The sequence below is a fragment of the Carettochelys insculpta genome, chromosome 29, assembly GCF_033958435.1.
Source record: "Carettochelys insculpta isolate YL-2023 chromosome 29, ASM3395843v1, whole genome shotgun sequence".
Classification (NCBI taxonomy): Eukaryota; Metazoa; Chordata; order Testudines; family Carettochelyidae; genus Carettochelys; species Carettochelys insculpta.
This window is the reverse complement of record NC_134165.1, coordinates 15,948,849-15,966,520: the sequence shown is the minus strand read 5'-3', so window position 1 is coordinate 15,966,520 and position 17,672 is coordinate 15,948,849. Positions and strand designations below refer to the sequence as shown.

Here is a 17,672-nt window from a genome sequence, read left to right as displayed (position 1 = left end):
GCCGTAGGACCAATAACAGCCAGGCTCTGGGAATTTACAAACACTGGACACAGCCCCCAGGGAGGAATGAACACATTTGAACCACTCAACCTGCAACTAACAAAGCCCAAAGGCTGATACAGGGAAAGAATAGACAGGGCTTGGGAGCAGGGGCAGCAAACAGGGTGATGAAGCCACATGCCTTAGAGGATGGATTACTGATCCCCTTAGAACCCCTTGCATGCAGATTTACTGTGTCAGAAGAGTGCTCCGGCTTTTTACAAGCACCACATTCACCTGTCACAGAGCAGGGGAGAAAATAAGAGTTTACATGTAACCAAATTCACTACTACTATTGCAGGAGCTCTGAGACATTGCAAAGGTGGGACTCGGTGCCCCAGTTTGCAACTAAGCTGCTGCACAGCCACGTGGTGAACAGACAGTGCCCTGCTCTGAAGCACGAACGAGGAGAGCCATTTCTGAACCAGGGCAACTTGAATCCACTGTAGCCACAGCCAGAGCAAATACAAACACAGGATTGGCCCAAATGGCTTAAATCCCAGGTCCACCTAGTCCTGTATCTTGTCTCCCAGAGTGGCCAGTACCAAAGGCTTTGGAGGCAGGTGTAAGAACCACACAGGAGGTAATATGCCCCCTACATCAAGGCTCAATCTGCTCTCTCTTTGGTAGGCATTGGCTTAAGCCCCGAAGCAGGAGAGCCAATATCACTTCTGCAAAATGGGTTGTCGTTAATTGCGATAATTCTGGATATCCTCAATAGCTATATTAGTGCCCAGTCTCTTTGAATCTTTCTGTGTTCTTGTCTCCAGTGGCCTCCTGCAGCAGTGAGTTCCACAGTTTAAGTCAATGTGTGAAAAGATATTGAATTTAATTTCTTCTGAACTTCTTTATCTTTCAACTTCACTGAGTGTCTCCCTCAGCTTGTATTACGAGACAGGGACACACAAACGCTCGAGCAGCCTATGTAGTATTTGATACACTTCTGTCACCCACCCTATTGTTTGAGTCCTCAGGTAAGCAATGCACAGCCCTGGCATAAGATGGTGCCACTTTCACTAATGTAGTCACACAAATTAGATTAGTGCTCATTTCCCTAGTCTAGCCAAGGCCCAAGTCCAGAGCGCGTAAGTCACTTTGTACTGCACAGTAATTCTGTTTTGTTGAAAATGTTTCCAATCATTTCAAATTCACATCTTTGCTCCCCTGCTTATTTCCCATATGACCCTGGGCAAGTCACTTAAGTCTTGGTACCGCTTAGCACCAGATATGTACCATAGCTAGAGAAATCACATTTTACTCCAAGGGCGACAGTGCCATGAACCAAGGAACCAAGCACAGACCACGGTCCACTCCTAGGCAGTGTGCAACCCTCCAGTATGGTCTGCCGAGGTAAGCCTGAGCAGTTTCTCCTGAGTGTTTGAAAACTGCGCACCTTTAGGAAAATGAAAATAATCCCCCTGCCCACCCCCAACACACCTGCCAGCAAATGCCAACCTGCCTCAGCTTATGGATCTCCCATGAAGCTGCAGGCTTCCCTGAACACCCGTGACATGCACATGGGGGGGGTGGGGGGGAGCACAGCCTCTCCAGGTCCTCTGTGCTCAGCGCTTCCCAGGGCCAGGGGAATCACAGGGGGAAATCCTGCCCTTTGCCACAGGGATGCATCCAACTGGCCAGATGCTCTTGCTTGGACCAGAGCTAGTCTTAAGGCAGAAATAATTAATTCTCCTCTCTTTTCAGCAGCCACTCATTAAAAAGTAATCACCTTGTAAGAAGAGGATGCAAACAGCCCCAGGTCAGGTACCTAATCACATTACATCTGGAACATGGCCCTTGCTCATGAAGAATAACCACCCGCAACCAGGCCAGATCTGCTACATCACTTTCAATCTACTAACTTCCATGGAGTTACTCCGGATTTACACCAGTGAAATTAACAGCAGAATCTTGGCCTGTGGCGCTAGCTGCTCCGGGCACAGGTTATGAAGATGCAAAGCAGAATGACCACAAAGGAGCCTCCTGCCACCGATACAGAGCCTGGGACACAACCTGCCTGGCATGGATAGCTGGGAGGGAACCGGCCCCAGTGTATAAGATACCAGGCTACTGAGACATCACCTAACCTCTTTCAATATGGCTTCCTCTGGTTGTGCAGCTAAGGGAGCAAGGCTGGGAGCCAGGACTCCTGGTTCTACTCCCCTCTCTGCAGCAGACTTGGTGCGTGGCCTTGGGTGGGCACCTGTTTCGCTACTCCACCTGTGCACTTTCTGCTCACCAGCATTCCCTGTAAGCTGAGTGCCTGGGCAGCTGCCAAGCAGAAGTTTGGGTGCTGTCCAGCTGACTAGCCGAGCGCCCACAGCCAGCTGCGTGTTTCTTCTGGTGGTGCACATCCACATGCCTCAGTGCACATAATAAAATTTATTCCATCCATGGATGGAAGAAATTAGTGGGAACCCTATTGCTCACTGGCCCTTGCCCTGCTAGAAGGAAAAGCTGCACCCCTCTCAGTATGCACCATTCCCATGTGATTCGGGAACATGTGCACCAATGCAAAGGCCACATGTGGGCACTGAATGGTAAATGAATAATCATCAAACAGGGAAATATCAGTGGAAGTGAAACTGCCAGCGGCAGGTAAGCTGGGAGTGGAGAAGGTAAGCATGGGGTTTGCGAGGTTAAGGGTATGTCCAGGCTGCAACCAAGGGGCTTGGGTGTCACTGCAGCTCATGTAGGTGCACTTGAGCTAGCTTTAACTGGACTGGCTGAGGACTGGAGCCATGGCAGCAGGGGCTTCAGTGTAGATAGAGCCAGCCTCCCTGGGGTACTGAGGAAGTGCCTGGGCAGCCAGCACACACTGAGGCTTACAGCGCTGTGGCTTTGCTGCTCCGGTCCCAACACTAGCTCAGGCTGACTGCCACTCAGACATGCCCTGGGACTCAGGAGCACCAGACTGAGAACGCTGAGCGGTAGGCAGTGTTCCCACTAACGTTTTCCATCCACATGCGGAATAAATATTATTCTGTGTACCGAGGCATGAGCGGCTGTGCACCACGCGTAGAAATGCGCTGCTGGCGGTGGGTGCTCTGCTAACCAGCTGGGCGGCGACTGAATCTCTCCTGGGTGGTTGCCTGAGTGCTGAGCTTACAGGGAGCACTAGTCACAGCCCATTTCCTCTCCTGCACTACCTAGGAGGGCAGGAGGGAGACAGAGGCCGTGTCACTGGGGAATCATGGCCTGACGCACTCAATGGTCTGGAGTGCTCAGACAGATGGAATCCCTCCCAGCGCTGCAGTCACTACTAGGCGCGGTGGGGAGAACAGGAGAATATCATCTGGTGACCTCGCTGGGAAAACCCCCTGCAGGCCCCATCGTTTCCGCACCGGAGCCACACACCCCACACCCTGCCCTCGGGGGACGCAACCTGAGACTCACAGGCAACGGGTCTCAGAGCCTGGAAGATGTGGCAGGCAAGTTACAGCCATGAGAAGAGCCATGTTCCTTATGCAGTGCCCGGCAACCCAGACACCCTCGGAGGGCCTTTGTCAGCACCTCCAGAGCACGGTGAGAACGTCAGCCCTGCCACACAGGCTCAGCCGCACGGTGGGGGGCGGGGGTTGTAACAGCAGCACCACCCTGCTCAGGAGAGGTGGTGCCACAACTGAAGTATCCCATCCTAGGCTGGGTATTAGGAAAATCTCCTCCACCAGGAGGGTGGTGAGGCTCCGGAATGGGTTGCCTCAGGAGGTGGTGGGATCTCCACCTCTGGAGGCTCTGAAGCCCCAGTTCGACAAAGCCCTGGCTGGGATGATTTAGTTGGGATTGGGCTGGCTTTGAGCGGAGGAAATTGGCCTCAATGACCTCCTGAGGTCTCCTCCATCCCGAGGGACATCCCCGTGTCAGTGGACTGCACCGGTCATCACCCAGGAACTGACCCTCTTTAAAGTGCAGCAGACCCCACTCCACGTGTGCCGAATGTTCAGGGCCATTTGGAGCCACTGATCTTCCCTAGATCGTCTCTCTATGATGCAATGGTCTATGCGCTTTCTCCTGCTGCACCTTCCCTATCCCACGCCTTGAGCCGTGTGAGTCCGGGCTGGGCCACTCGTCCAAACAGCCCCTCTTGCCGTGACGCGGAGCCTGAGCACTTCAGGTCTTCTCTGGTGACTATAAATCCCTCCAGGGCGATGAGTCCCCCACTCCCTGTTATTTATTCACCTCAGACATCAGGGCTACGGCCCACCCCGGTTCCCAGGAGAGGCGTGGGGCAGGGCAGAGAGGTGACCTCCAGAGCGGGTCCACCCTCCCCATGCGGCGCGTGATAAACGAGCACAGAGGGGTTTTGCAAAGTTCAACCTATTCACGAGCCCCTGTGGCACGTTATTATTTTAGCAGATTTATGGCGCTCATGTGCGGCCAGCTCAACGCGCCCAGGAGATGCTGCAGGGAAGATGGGGGCAGAGGCGGGAGGCTGTGGGGCAGAGCTGGGCACTTCCCTGAGGGTGGGTTCTGCGTTGGAAGAATGTGCATTGACCAGCCCCTGCCGCAGCTCTGCCTCCCCCCACCACTGCTCCCCCTCTCTCTCGCTTCCCCGGTCTGGTTTTTATTCTGATTATCATTTGCTGTTTTCTCCCCTTCCGATGGAAACAATACCGGCTCCCGCGCCTGGCTCCAAGGTCCCACTGGTTTTTATCTCCTCAGGCCACAGCTCCTGGCCCCAGCTCCGCTCACACCCCGAGACAGGATGCCTGTCCCTCCTGGCTGCCCACGAGAGTCCGGCTGCAGCGTGCACGGCCGGACGGGCTTCCCCAAGCTCCAGAAGGAGGACTGCAAATCCCACTGTGTTCTTCAAAGGCCCCGGGACTGCTCGCACCCCACTCCCCCCCCGCATGGGGACAGCTCCCCCGAGATGCCCCCACGTGACCACAGGCCGTGTGCCCCACCACCACATGACGAGTGCTTGTTCCAGTGGCTCCTGTCCCCTGGGGGCACCATCCCACAGCGCAGTCTTGCCCTGACAATGCTCCGGCCTACACGACCCTGTGCTCAGTCGCATTCCTGGCTCCCCATCCCAGGGCATGGTCCACGCCCCACAGCTCTGAAGCCCATCTCTGGACTGGCCACTGGCCGGGGGAGGTCTCAAATCCTTCCAGGGCTCCTAGACAGCTCCCCACTGCCCTTAACCAAGCTAAATGCACGCAGCAATGGTGGCTTCCCTGGAAGACAGCCCTTCCCGCCAACCACCATGCTTTGGGGCCCTTCCCCACGCCCTGCCCCCCACTCTGGAGTCAGGTACTGAGCGGCCTAGACCAGAGAACTCTGCCAGTCCAGCACCGTCTTACAGACTAGGGCGCTCAGCTACTCTAGGGTGAAGCCGGAGTCACCCCACAAAGCGCAGGATCGCCACGAAACTGGTGTTTCCTTTTGTGAGGTGCTTTGAGATCCACAGGGACAAGGCCTGTATGGGTGGGGCTGCTACTCACACATCCACCTGCGGGCGAGTGAAACACAGAGCAGCGATTCGCAAACCGGGGGCTCGGGACCCCAGGGTGGTTTGGGACTCGAGTTCCCGCCAACATTTTCCACCCAGGTGCAGAAAAGATTTTGTTCTCTACACCGAGGCACATGCAGATGAGCACCGCCCACAGAAACAAGACCCTGTTTTAATGAGATCGCCGGGGCTGGCTTAGACGTGCTGAGGCCAAGCTGACAGGACTCAGGCTACCCGCCAGCTGCCTGGGGGTGTTGTCAGGGGGTCACAGTGCAGCAAAGCTTGAGAACCCCTGAGACAGCTGCAATTCTGGAGCTAAAAGCATGAGGCTTTAATGCTTGAACTAAACTGCTGCAATAGACTCTGAGACTCTCACATGGATCAGCTCCCAGAGAGAGACCCATATTCCTTTAGTGGAGGATGCCAGCACACTGCATCTCCAGCCTGCTGCCCTACACAGTGGCAAGCGCATGCCAGCCAGAACGGACAGGAAACCGCTCATGCACAAAGCGTCTTTGTTTCCCTCTGAAAGGACGAGGGTGGAACAATACCAAGAGTTTTGCATAATTCCAAGTGGTATTTTTTGCACTGTCCCATCTGCTTTGTTCGCTACGGCAATGCTGACGTCACAGGGGGCCTGACTCCTCCTGTAGCATTTACATCCGTGGGTGTCAACAATCCCCACTGGGGTCAGAAAATCACACACACAGCGCCAGGCAACGATCAGATCCCTTAGTTATTAGGCAGCGAATCAAGCCCACAGCAACTTAAGCCAGCTCTGATACAGCTGGACTCCCAGCAAGGCACAAGATTCGGCAGAAATTCTAAGCTGCCCGTTGGCCGACAGAGCCGCTATCCTCCAAGGACGGCTATCTCCCTTGAATGGCAGGGCATCACCTTCAAAACACACTCAACCTTTGTAACCTCCAGCGCACAGCCCAGGTTAGGAGCACATCACCCCTGGCCCTTAATTACACATTTCTGCAACCAGGAGTCCTGGTGCCATCAATTACTCCTTCATTATCCCACTCTCCAGAGTGTCAGGATTCTAACCAGACATCAAGGACTTCACAGACGCCCCTGCCCGCCCCACAACTTATCTGTCAATTGTCATGTCATGTTTGCACAGCGTCCAATGCATCTCTTGCCTTTACCACTACGCAGGGCAGCACACGCAGCCTTCCTGCAGTCCAGCTCCGACCAGCGCCCCCGCTAAGTTTTTCATCCATGTGCGGAATAAATTTTGTTCTGTGCGCCCAGGCATGTGTGGATACACACCACAAGCGGAAACACACACTGCTAATTAGCTGGGCAGCACCTGACTTTCTCCTGGGCAGCTGCCCGAAAGCTCAGCTTACAGGGAACACTGACTGTGACATGCACTGCCACCCACTTTGCAATCCCACCTTTCAATTCTTCCTTCCAGGGGGAGGATTTTTTAACACAAACAGAAGAGACCAAAATGGGAACACCCTGGGTTCTTCTGCTAGGTCACCAGCAACTAACTCAACCCATTCTGACCAGCTCTGCACTAGGAACTGGGCACCCCACTGCAGGGCTCCGTCCTTCGCTCAGTGCGTTTCATTGTGCTCATACCTCTTTAAACTGAAACTGCTTCCCTCTTTGCATCCCTGTGGGACGGCTGTTCCCTAAACAGCCCGGTCACTGAGGAATCAGAAGCTGAGCCATGCAGCCAGGCACTCGGCTCAGGACCGCTGCGGGCTCTGGGATGCAGCCCTGCCTGCGTTGTTACTGCGGGGTGAGCTGCCCTCTAGCTAGGTTGGTAGCCCTTGTTTTGAGGTTGAAGAGGGCACCAGCCTAGCACAGCGCATGAGATGGGGGAGCGTATAAACAGGCCTATGGGAAAGGGGAGTCGAGCGGCCAGGAAGGGCTACAGAAGCCCTCGTAGGTGGTCCATTAAGACCGGAAATCAGTCACATCACTGTTCTACCCCAGGCTCACTGGCTCAGCCTATTCTCCCTTTTCAAGGCTGAGCGTTAGAACCAAGGGCACCTACCCCTGGCCTGGCCCTGCCCTGCCCCCCACCCCCTCCCAAAAAAAGAAAACCAGCTGAAATTGCTGCCCTGGGCAGACTGTTTATGGAGATACGTACTGCTCCGCTTGGGGGCCATGGCGGTGAACAGAACGAAGTATCTGAACCCAGAAGCATCCTGGTGGCAGAAGCAGCCACAGATTACGTAATCTGGCAACTAGCAGAGAACGTTTTCCAGTGGCATGGGGAGGACGCACTGGAGTGGAGCTACATCAGAAACCATTAGTGGGAGGGCAAGAGTTGCGAGTGGGCCATTCCCTAGGCCGGGCGTCAGGAGATCCAGGCTGCACTACCATCTCTGCTACTGACCAGCTGGGTGACCTGTCTTAGAATCCCAGGGCTGGAAGGGGCCTCCAGAGGTCATCTAGTTCGGCCCCCTGCTCAAAGCAGGAGCAACCCCCACTAAGTCATCCCAGCCAGGGCCTTGTCCAGCCAGGACTTAAAAACCTCCAGGGATGGAAGTTCCACCACCTCTCAGTAACAAATTCCAGTGCTTCACCACCTTCCTGGTGAAATAATCTTTCCCAATATCCCACCTACATCTGCCCCTCTGTAACTCTGGCCTTTCCCCTCTCTGTTCTTCTGCTTCTTCTCTTGCCCCTTGTGTGTTTACGCTGCCAGAGCTCTCTCATGCTAGGAACCCATCTGGGCTAGCACGAAAGGTGGGTTTTTCAGAAACAAATTACTAGCACATTTTCAAACCCTCTTGTGGTCACAGCAAGTCGTAATTTACATCTTATCTTGTTGACCTGAGAATTTTAGAACATGACTGCTCATGTGTTCTTTACAAACTGCCTGTTTTTATCTGAGTAAAGAGAAACTCAGAGTTTATGTAAAGCCAATAGGTAGAATCAAACCTGGGGCCTCTGGAGCTTAGTGCAGGAGCGTCTACCACATGCTCTAAAAGCCAGCTGGCTTTCAGATGTAGAGCAGACTCCTTGTCTCTTTCTCCCTCTCCCTCTCTCAGTGGGTTAAGTGCCACTACATGGGACAGTGAACCATACCCAGCATGCATGTGGGTTACATTTGTACAGCACCTTGCACAATGGGGTCCAACCTCAGCTGAGGCCACCGAGTGGAAGGACTACCAGCTCTTTATGGAAATGTCTACTGTGGCATATAGTGCATGGTGCAATGGAGTCTGGGGCCCACGACCGCAGCTCCTAGGCCTACCCCAATGCAAACAACACTAGGCACTGCCATAATCAAATAACAATAAATGCATCAACATTTAGGTCCCTTTTTGTGGTCAGGTACAAGAATGGCTGTACGTGGCAGGGGGAGAGAGGGGCAGAAGAGGGAAGACGATATTTAAACATGCGTCTCTTCCTGATCTAGCCTGTAATTCAGCTGTGTTTGTTAGGCCTTGGATGGGTTTATTGGGGCCCCCATAAAGATCAGGAGGTCCTGATAAGCAACCCAAGGCATGCACTGCTGGAGGAAATCCTGTGCTGGCAGTCTGTACAGTTTAACCAACATTAACTACAGCTGACCACAAACCCCAAGGCCAGGTGGAGGATTTTACAACATCCTTGTTACACAGCAAAATAAACTCTGTGGCAGGGAGCTGGCTGTAGTTCTCAAGTCCTGTCCTGGGGGTGGGTAGACGACAGATCCTCCGCTGGTGCAAACAAGCAGAGATTCACTGACTCTGCCAGTGAGAGGTGGGGGTACAACAGTGGGAAAGGGGTTGGCTAGGTGTCCCCCTGCTTTGCTGGCTGAGGTGGAGGATCTGATTACCCAGATTTGAAGAGAGGACATGGAACAACGTGGCCTTCCAGTGAAATCCTCTAGAAACAGAGATCCCACCCTGCTCCCCCACCTCCCAGAACGTGAGGGGATGGCGGCTTGGCTCTGCCACGTTTGCTGTCTGAGGCATCTTTCACCTAGGTTGCATTCCAGTGGCTGCCTGCACCTCCCGGCAATCCCACCCACAAGGTGGAAGCGGAAGCTGCTGCAGCACCAGAAAGAGCGGGCAGAATTGCTGAGCTCAGCCTAAGAGGCCCAGGGTCCTAAGACACACTGTGTATCCCCTGCAGACCCAGCAGTCAGCTGGGCCTCTCGCTGCCTGTCAGCTTTTCAGGGGAGGAATTCCTTAGAACTACAGGACTGAGAATGAGAAGAGAAAAAATCTTAATCAGCTAATCTGACGCCTCTGTGCACAGGAGACAGAGAGATTTCTGGGCTGTCCAGGGCACTTTGTCAGCCCACGCCACCACAGTAGTGGAGAACCTCACAAATCTTTAATATGTTCAGCCTCCCACTGCCCTGTGCCACACACCCCGTGGCATAGAGGGAGAGCTGAAGCCAAGAGCTTGCCCCAAGGACGCATCAGAAGCCTGTGGCAAAAATATCCAGGCCTGCACATTGGCAATGGAGCGCAATTCTCCAGCTAAGCGCAATGCTCTGGTCCCTGCTCGGCTGCAGTCAAAGCAGCAAAGCGTCAGGACACATCACGCGTGGGGTGGTGGCAGGACGGGAGATGTGGCAACATCCCTATCTGTATCCTGGGTGGGCTCCCTTGGGCACGTGGTGTTCTGACTGATTCCTGCAGCACCGAGGGGGTCAGAGCAGGGCCTGGAGAGTGAGAAGGGCATGGGAAGACGCTCTTCTGAAAAGTCTTAGAGGGGACAAAATGGCGAATGGGCAAGAGGGAGAAGTGGGAGCATCTGTCCAAGCTGTCTCCCAACACCGAGCACCTGGGGCCACGCGGTAAAGCCCAAGGGGAAGCTTTCCCATGCAGTGGGGAACTCTCTGCTGAGCCAAGCACTCTGCAGGGTTCAAAGCAGGATCGCATGGTTCAGGAGAATGCGACCGCCTGACATTATCATGGTTCCAGCTCATGGGCGTTTGGAAGAGAGAGTCAATTTCGGGCTTCTGGGTTCGAGGAGACCTAAGGAGGGGCAAATTATCCCCCGTCTGCCTCAGGCAGTGTTTTGTGCGCCTTCCTCTGATGAATCCAGAGGCCAAGGATCCTGGGAATCTGGCCTCTGCCTGCTCAAGCAGCCCACCGCTGTGCCGGTAGCCAGCCTCGGGGGCAGAGCAGTGCAATGATACCACCGGCACGACGCCGTGCAGACTGCCAAGGGACCGGCCCCAGCCCTTCACAAATCTACAGGCATATTAGCAAAGCTGGAGCTCTCACCAGAGGGAGAGCAGGGCCTGGCAGATGGGGCACCAGGAGTCAGTAACACTGGACTCTGTTCTCAGCTCTACCACTGACTCACTATGAAGCCTTGGACCCGTCACTTAGCTTCTGTTTACTCTCCCATTCTTCGCCTTCATTTTGCTTATGTAGAATGCAAGCAGCCTGGACACGTCCTACTTCTGTACAGCACAAGGAGGTGCAAATCTTAAGTGGGGCCTCTTTGCAGAACCCAAATACGCCCATTTCACAGTCAGTAATGCATCGAGGCAGAAATCTAGTTCCTCATCCTAAGGGCTGATGAACCGAGAGAAGAAGGTGGAGCAGTGGGCCTCACCCTCCCAACTCAAGCCCTCGCAGAAAGGAGAGCTGCTGAGAACTAGCAGCAGGCACGCTCTGCCAAGCGCCAAGATCTACACGAGCCAAAGTCTGGGCTTCTCCTGCAGTTCCCGGACATGGCCTGTTTGCCTGCACTCAGTATCAGCTCTGGAGAGACCTGGGTTTTAGAGCCCTTCACCCCCAAGACACTCCTCCAGAGAGCACAAAGGGTGCGACTGGCCCTGCCATGCATGCAGCATGCAACGCTGCCTCTGTCTGACATCCCTGTCCTCTCCCTCCCAGCACCCAGCCCCAGCTTCTTCTCAGGCTTCTCCTGCTGGTGCTGCGAGAATCTCCTCCTCACCGACCCCGCACAGCTCTGCTGCGCCTACGCCCCGTGCAGCAAACCGCAGCGACCCCGCAGCAGCTGGGTGGAACGCTGGACTTTCCCACAAGAACAGCCTGAGCTACAACAGCACAGACAGGCGTTTGAGAGGAGATTAAACCGATCAGTCGCACGCTACGAGAGCCTGACCTGGAGGGCAGATGACATCCTCCCCACCCACCTCCCGCCTGCACGCTGCGGGGTTCTGGCACCTTCCTCTGGAGCACGTGGGGCAGAGCCCAGTCAGAGATCCCAGACTGCTCTCAAGGTCCCTGGGGTCTGACCCAGTCCCACGTCCCCACATTCCACCACAGCACTCAAGGTGAAGGACTAACTGCAAGAGCTGGCAGCAGGAATAGGATGTTATCCGCTAGGGGTCAGCCCTTAGGAGAGGATGTGTAACCCTGGGCTGAGCAGGCTTCACTGAGAAGACAGAGGTGACCCAGGGAATCATTTGCACTCTTCTGAAGCGCGGGTGAAAACTTAACGTGGCTGGCTGCAGCACCTACTCTGAATACAGACACGCCACACGCACTGAATTGCCCCTGCTGAATCCTGGATCAAACAATCTGAGACCCCCACTCTAGCCACCAGCCGTGGATTATGACATTTTCCCCCACTAACAGCTATAGTTCCCTTAAGTTGAGGTGGAAGGAACAAGAGAGACTGATAAAGCCCTAGCGCTCTGCAAAGCAGCAGCATCTGGCATAGAAATAGACAGGTTTTGACCAAGTGTTACACCACTGTAGTCTGAAGCAGATTGTAGCAGTGTGTGGGTGCTGCAAATTTATTGTAATTGTTATGCAATCAGGGGATGCATCTGAACATAAGCACAGCCATGCTGAGCCAGAGCAAAGCTCCATCTCACCCAGCATCCTGTCTTCTGAGCATGGCCAATGCCAGGTGCCCTAGAGGAAACAAACAGCGTGATGCCTCCCCTGTCACCCATTCCCAGCTTCTGACAAAGAGGCTAGGGACCAGGTCCCATATGCCTGCTGGCATGCCTGCAAGCTGCCATAAATAACAAAACCTGAACTGCACTTCACCACAGCAACAAAAAAAGGACATTTCGTCATGCACCGCTCTACATCAGAATTTTTAAAAAGTTTTTGCTCAATGACCCGACAGTTTGCAAAATCTGCAGTGGCGCTCCCAATCGTCAGCGTGACTATGACTTTCTTCCAGGCAGGAATGTATCGTTCTCACACTTGAACAAAAAGTAAACTGAGGCACAGAAAAAATACTAATTAATAAAGGTTTGCTTATTTCCCAATATTCCACAGGGCTTGTTTTGCGATTTAATGACAATCACATCTTAATTTGCTCATTCTCTTCCAGCTGGTGACATGCACGAAGCTACAGATCTACAGAAACGGGAAATGAACTTTGTTAGGAAACAAGACAGAACACAGCTTGAGAGAGAAAGAGAGAGGTTGTTCCTGATTTACAGAATCCTCATCAAACTGGCATCACAGTGCGGTCAGATTGCTTCCAATTGAGATGCTATTAAAAGCCCACTCAGAGGTCTGAAAGAAGCAAAAAGGTTGGTAGACGGGAGAAAACACCAGCTCCCGATAAGCATTGTTAACATGATCCATATGGTACACAACTTGCCTTTCTGTTTAACCAAAATGATAATGGTAAAAGGAAAGAATGCCGAGGGTCTTCGAAAGGCGAATGGAAGCAGAACAAAGGCTGCTAGCTAAACCGTTCCCTGGAGCGGAGTTAAAAGAAAACTAATTGTGAGAGAGGAACAGCAGCTTTCTGCTCCTTCGTGGCTTAAGCCACACCAACAACCCACTCCAGGCGCTAGTCAGAGCTCATGCAGCTTTCAAATGAAAACAACAAGAAATTGCTCTTTCGCTTGTGAAACAGAGATGCTCCAGATGCCATCAACCAAAAGCTAATAACAGGGGACTTTCATCCCAGATAACAAGCGTTCAGTGTAATCTACAGCACAAAACCACCAGTGGGGAAAACAGGTCTGTGCTGCTCCTTTGACTTCTGTGAAGCTTCACCCTCTCCCACCAGAGCTGACGGCAGGCCTGCGTGTTTACATTATTTCCGGTTTCTAAGGCTTTTGGAAGGAGACACTACAGCATGTGCCTGCCACTGTCCCCAAAAGCCCCCTTCAAGAAAATGTCCACACAGGTCTGCTAACCAGATCTAAAACAAATGCGTAATTCCACTCTGCCCAAATGTTTAATTCAAAGCAACCTCTAAGAACAAACACCCACATAAATTACGCACTGACACCGCCACAAAACAAAATTCTACTTCCCCCAGGTCAACGTTTGACAAGCGCATAAAAAGTAATCCATAAAAACTCAAGGCAAGCAATCTGCCTGGCCATGTGGAAAGATTTGGAAGGAAATTAGTAATGTTTTTCCTTAATTCAAATGCATACAATCAATAATTCAATTATAGAGCCAAACCTCATTACTTCAATCGTCCTCTTCACCAAAATTGTATTGCTTAAAATAATTGTTTTGCATTAACTACATTGGGTGAGAGGTTTGTTCTAAATTTAGGTAAGCACATTTGTATCCTTTCAATTTGTGCTAAAACTGAGATATAATTATTATTATTTATTATTCGGAAAGTATATGGCACATGCTAAAGCAAAACTTCGCCCCATAAAAGTCAATACACAGGCTCTGAAAAAGCTCCAAGAAATAGGTGTAATATTTAAATAAATCAATCTACACCTTTTTGTGGTATATTCTTTTTTTACTTTGTGTTTAACAAATCACTGTAAAATACAAGAACTGTCTCCTCATAGCAGAAAGAGAATGAAAGCCAGCAAGAATAAAAAAATTCCCATGTTTTTTAAAAATACCATATTTCAATGTAATTCTACAAAATTTTAAGAGGCCATTCCAGTCCCAGGCCTGCTGGATCATCTTGGCAATTAAGAAGGACTGTGTGTTGTCCCTCTTGAAAGGTACACGACGTGTGCTGCCCAAGAAACAGGTTTATGGTATGCTCTGGAAAGCACTCACCCCCCCACACGCATGTACATACGACCAGGAACCCAGGCATGGGCTTTGACATGAGTCCCTGCCCCTGAGGCCATGGGGGGAGGGGAAATGGTCTTAGCCGGGAAAGCGGAGGTTCAGCTCTGAGCCCCATGGGAGGCTAGGGTTACTCCGCACACATGTGAGAGCAGCAGGTACGTCCCTTGTACAATCCATACGCAGTTCTGCTATCAACACAACTGCCAACCAACCAAACAAACATTCCTCCCCATCAGGCCTCTATGGATACGGGCTCCCACCAGCCTAATCCAGATTTGACCCTTTCCCTCTTCTGCTAACTGGCCGCCCTTCTGCAAACCACTAAGTCAAGCCAGGAGGAGTAAAGCACTATGCAAGATACAGAAACACAACACCAGCCAGTGGAGAAATCTCCTGCAATCTTTGCTGCACTGAGGTCTGGATTATCTGGGATCAGAGATGGTGGAACAATTTGTACAATGTGGGGCTGGGAGCCACTGCACCAAACTGTAACCTCTGTATGCAGCCTAGGCTAGGGCGTATAGCAGCACTGCAGGGCCAGCACCTCTGTTTGCGGTGAAGGGGAACGTGCAGCCAGACGGTGCACCCCATAGCACGGCTCTGGAACACCTCTTTACACACCGCTCCCAAACTGCCTGGCAGCTCTCTGACTCTGGGTTTGCTGCTCCAGCTCTATTTACAGCAGGCTGCTGGGAAGACACAGACACACCAAATGCAAACACACTAGCTTTGGGGTGCATCTTTGCCCAGGCTGGGGACACCCAGGGGACAATTATTAAAAGGAACATTGGAACTGCCACACTGACTACACCCATGTCCACTGCGCTCAGCACCCTGGCTATGGCAGCAGCCTGTAGCACAGCCTTACGATGACCGTGCAAGGAACTGACCTTTACTCTCCCTTTCCAACTTTGTTGTCCTTACCTAAAATGAGTCTAGATATTCTTGGCGTCCGTATAAACCTCCAGTCGCCTTCTAAACCTTGCTGTGCATTGGCCTCAGGGATGGCATGTGGCAATGAGTTCTAGGCACTAGTTGTCTTTATTAACTCTTCAGTATCTTTTGGACAAGAACTTAAACCTCCAGAACCTTCCTGCTCTGCGTGGCCATGAAGAATCCCATTACCACTTTTGGGAAAGAGAAGGGGTTTGCATCCCAATGTGTTTGTGTAATCCTCCTCCCGCAATGGCTGGACAGCAAGCTGGGTGCACCAGTTGGACACATGCCATCCACCCCACAGGTGGCTGCATTTTTGCAGCACCACAGCTATGAGATCACAGTCACTACAGAAACGGAGGAGAACATTGCACCAGCTCCTCCGGGAGCGCTATGAATGGTCAGTGAGGGGTGGCTGACAGCTAAGCCCGCCCCCTGAGGTAGGAAAAGGCAGCCAATGGAAAATGCATGTGCATTGTATTATGCGCCCCACAGGGCTTGCAGACTCTGGGGTGGGAGTGGGGTAGATGGGCCTGTAAGACAGTGACCAGGCTAAGAGGCTGCTTAATATATAGGCACCCCTTCCTCCCAGAGGGTCCATGGGGTGGGGCGTGTGACCCCTTTAGCTACCAAGGGGTATCAAGGGGATGCAGCTCGGCCAGAACCGACACCCCAGCCAGTTCTGAGTCCTGGCCCCAAACAGCTCAGCTCCAACCCAGAGTAAGCGCCCAGCGCTTGCCCCATCACACGCTCAGTCCCTGCCTGCCCTCCCCTGCAATACAAGGGCAGACCCCCGTGCCCCACTCTAGGCCAGGGCAGCCCCCACCCCTCCAGCCAGGCCCTGTGTGCAGCTCAGAGAAAAACCTGCCCATCCTCCACAGCCCCACGCCCTGCACAGACCGCGGCCCCCCGCCCCCGGGCAATCACCCCAGGAAACCCCTCCTGTTCGGGGGGGACACTAGCTCCACTCAAGGCCCCCGTCCCAGGGCAACTCCCCCCGTGCAACCCCGACCCCCGGGCACCCCCCACTGGTCACGGGCAGAGCCGGGGAGCCCCGCAACGCGTCCCTCCCACTCACTGCCTGACCCCGAGAAAGTTCCCCAGACCAGCTCCTGCGCGAACCCCAACCGCTCCCTCACCCCGCGAGACCCCCGTTCGCCCCCCAGACCTCCGACCTTTGAAACCCCCTCCACACCCCCGTGCACCCCGCTGGTGTAAGCCGGGCGGGGCGTCCTCCCCTGCCCCCGTGCGCCCCCAAACCCCTCCGGGCCACTGTGCGGCCCGCACCTCCGGGCACCCCCAAACCCGCCCGAGCGGCCCCCTGCCCCGCGCGCCCCCCAAACCCAGCTGGCTCCCATGCGCCCCACACCTCCGGGCACCCCCCAAACCCGCCCGGGAGACCCCCTGCCCCGTACACCCCCCAAACTCAGCTGGCTCCCCTGCGCCCCCCACCTCCAAACCCGTCCGGACCCCCGTGCGCCCCACTCCTCCGGGCACCCCCCAAACCCTCCCGAGCGGCCCCCTGCCCCGCGCGCTCCCCAAACCCAGCTGGTTCCCCTGCGCCCCCCGCCCCCAAACCCGTCCGGGCCCCCGTGCGCCCCACTCCTCCGGGCACCCCCCAAACCCGCCCGAGCGGCCCCCTGCCCCGCGCGCCCCCCAAACCCAGCTAGTTCCCCTGCGCCCCCCGCCCCCAAACCCGTCCGGGCCCCCGTGCGCCCCACTCCTCCGGGCACCCCCCAAACCCGCCCGAGCGGCCCCCTGCCCCGCGCGCCCCCCAAACCCAGCTAGTTCCCCTGCGCCCCCCGCCCCCAAACCCGTCCGGGCCCCCGTGCGCCCCACTCCTCCGGGCACCCCCCAAACCCGCCCGAGAGGCCCCCTGCCCCGTGCGCCCCACGGCCCCGGCGACCCGGTGTCGGGGCCGCCGCTCACCTCCTCATTCCGGCTCCGTCCCTATCGGAGCCCGGCGCAGGCCCCGAATGCGCGGGCCCGGGGGGCGTCGGTCGGCGGTGCGGGGCTCGGCATCCTGCGGCCGCCGGGACAATGCGGGGCCAGCTGCGGCGGCTGCTCCGGCCGGGAGCTGCGGGGCTGGGCTGGGGGGGGGGCGCAGCCTGCTCAGTGCTGCCCCCTCCCTGCCCGGCCCGGCGCTCTGCCACGGCCCCCGCCTCCCCCCCCAGCCCCGCCCCCTCCTCGGACCCCCCAGCCTCGGCCGGGCGGAGAGGGGCGGGGTAGTGACCGAGGTGCCCGAGCTGCTGGGGAGAAGCGCCGCGAGCCCTCGGGGACAGCGCCCCCCAGTCCCCTGGCAGTGCGCCCCCAGGGCACCTCCGGCCAGG

The 17,672-nt window shown here is 54.8% G+C and overlaps 1 protein-coding gene across 1 annotated transcript in view; it reads right to left on the bottom strand.

Annotated features, from left to right (window-relative positions):
• The window catches only part of FIGNL2 (fidgetin like 2), a 43,566-nt gene extending 26,159 nt beyond the window's left edge, over positions 1-17,407 (bottom strand). The window contains exon 1 of the mRNA XM_074980269.1: positions 17,272-17,407. The gene's annotated coding sequence lies outside the window, so the exon portion shown is untranslated. The remainder of the gene's footprint in view (positions 1-17,271) is intronic.
• Positions 17,408-17,672: the final 265 nt, after the last annotated feature.